This window comes from Mustela putorius, unplaced genomic scaffold (assembly GCF_011764305.1).
Source record: "Mustela putorius furo isolate JIRA1106 unplaced genomic scaffold, ASM1176430v1.1 tig00003835_pilon_pilon_pilon, whole genome shotgun sequence".
In the NCBI taxonomy this organism is placed as follows: domain Eukaryota; kingdom Metazoa; phylum Chordata; class Mammalia; order Carnivora; family Mustelidae; genus Mustela; species Mustela putorius.
The window spans coordinates 383,604-386,351 of record NW_025421988.1 but is presented as its reverse complement, the minus strand read 5'-3'; the positions used below and the strand labels follow the sequence as shown (position 1 = coordinate 386,351).

At 37.8% G+C, this 2,748-nt stretch overlaps 1 pseudogene; it reads left to right on the top strand.

Moving 5' to 3' along the window:
* Positions 1-453: 453 nt before the first annotated feature.
* On the top strand, positions 454-545 carry LOC123394685 (annotated as a pseudogene).
* Positions 546-2,748: the final 2,203 nt, after the last annotated feature.

Genomic DNA, 2,748 nt, shown 5'->3' with positions numbered 1-2,748 from the left:
TTATTTGACAGAGAATGATGACAAGCAGGCAGAGAGGCAGGCAGAGAGAGAAGAGTTAGCAGCTTCCTGCTGAGCTGAGAGCCTGATGCAGGGCTCGAACCCAGGACCCTGGGATCATGACCTGAGCCGAAGAAGCAGCGGCTTAACCCACTGAGCCACCCAGGCGCCCCTAACATTGGATTTTTTGATAGGAATTGAATTTACAGATGGTTTTCGGTAGTATGGACATTTTAACAATGTTAATTCTTACCATTCATAAATATGAGCTATCTTTCCATTTATGTCTCCTTCAAATTCTTTATCAATGTCATAGTTTATGGGGTACAGATCTTTCATCTTGTTAGTTAAATCTTTTCCGAAGTATTTTATTATTTTTGATGCTATTGTGAATTAGATTGTTCTCTTTATTTTTTCAGATAGTTCATCATTAGAGTGTTAAGATGCTCCTGTCTTGTGCTTACTTTGGCAGCACATATACTAAAATTGGAATGATGCAGAGAAGATTAGCATGATCACTGAGCAAGGATGACATGAAAAACTATTTTAAAAAAACGAAACAAAACAAAATTCCTGTCTTTTATATATTGATCTTGTATTTGGCAGCTTTATTAAATTTGTTTATTCAAAATTTTTTGTGAAGTTTTTAGGATTTTTTTACATGTAAGTTCATGTTATCCAAAAAAAGAAAATTTTACTTCTTCCTTTTTTTTTTTTTTGGGAGTCTTTTATTTCTTTGTGTTCCTTGTTTCTCTGGCTAGGACATCCAGTACTATGTCAAATGAGAGTAGTGAAAGTGGACACACTTGTCTTTTTTCTGATCTTTAAGGGGAAAAACTTTCAAACTTTTTTGATTGAATATGAGATTAGCTCTGGGCTTGCAATATGTGTTTTTTTTTTAATGGATTTTTTAAATTATTTTTTAAAAATTTTTTATAAACATATAATGTGTTTTTTATCCCTAGGGGTACAGGTCTGTGAATCACCAGGTTTACACATGTCACAGCACTCACCATCACTCACCATAGCACCTGCCCTCCCCAATGTCCCATACCCCCACCATCCTCTCCCAACACACCTCCCCCCAGCAACCCTCAGTCTGTTTTGTGAGATTCAGTCTTTTATGGTTTGTCTCCCTCCCAATCCCATCTTCTTTTATTTTTCTTTTCGTACGCCCGAAAGCGCCTATGTTGCATCTCCACTTCATCATATCAGGGAGATCATATGATAGTTGTCTTTCTCAGATTGATTTATTTCGCCAAGCATAATACCCTCTAGTTCCATCCATGTCATCACAAATAGCAGGATTTCATTTCTTTTGATGGCTGCACAGTATCCCATTGTACATATATACCATATCTTATTTATTGTTTGATCTGTTGAAGGACATTTAGGTTCTTTCCATAGTTTAACTATTGTGGACATTGCTGCTATAAACATTTGGGTGCATGTGCCCCTTCAGAATGCCACGTTTGTATCTTTAGGGTATATATCCAGTACTACAATCACTGGGTCATAGGGTAGTTCTATTTTCAGCTTTTTGAGGCACCTCCACGCTGTTTTCCAGAGTGGTTGCACCAGCTTGCATTCCCACGTACAGTGTAGGAGGGTTGCCCTTTCTCCACATCCTCGCCAGCATCTGTCATTGACTGACTTGTTCATTTTAGCCATTCTGAAAGGTGTGAGGTGGTATCTCATTCTGGTTTTGATTTGTATTTCCCTGATGCCGAGTGATGTGGAGCATTTTTTCATGTGTCTGTTGGCCATTTGGATGTATTCTTTGCAGAAATGTCTGTTCATGTCCTCTGCCCATTTTTTCATTCGATTATTTGTTCTTAGGGTTCTTAGAGTTTGATAAGCTCTTTATAGATTTTGGATAGTACTGGCTCTTTATCTGGTATGTCATTTGCAAATATCTTCTCCCAGATAACTTCTGACAGTCATCTTTTGGCTTTGTTAACTGTTTCCTTTGCTGTGCAAAAGCTTTTTGATCTGATGAGATCCCAGTAGTTCAGTCTTGCCCTTGCTTCCCTTGCCTTTGGCGATGTTCCTAGGAAGAAGTTGCTGCTGCTGAGGTCAAAGAGGTTGCTAACCTGTTCTCTCCTCAAGGATTTTGATGGATTCCTTTCTCACATTATGCTTCTTCATCCATTTCCAGTCTATTTTCATGTGTGGTGTAAGGAAACGGCCCAATTTCATTTTTCTGCATGTGGCTGTTCAATTTTCCCAACACTATTTGTTGAAGAGGCTGTCTTTTTTCCATAGGACATTCCTTCCTGCTTTGTTGAAGATTAGTTGACCATAGAGTTGAGGGTGTATTTCTGGGCTCTCTATTCTGTTCCATTGATCTATGTCTGTTTTGGGGACAGTTCCCTACTATCTTGATGATGACAACTTTGTAATAGAGCTTGAAGTCTGGAATTGTGATGCCAACAACTTTGGCTTTCTTTTTCAATATTCCTCTGGCTATTCGAGGTATTTTCTGGTTCCATATATATTTTAGGATGATTTGTCCCATTTCTTTGAAAAAAAATGGATGGGATTTTGATAGGGATTGCATTAAATGTGTAGATTGCTTTAGGTAGCATAGACATTTTCACAATATTTGTTCTTCCAATACAGGAGCATGGAACATTTTTCCATTTCTTTGTGTCTTCTTCAATTTCTGTCATGAGTACTTTAGAGTTTTCTGAGTATAGATTCTTTGTTAGGTTTATTCCTAGGTATCTTAGGGTTTGGGGTGCAATTGTA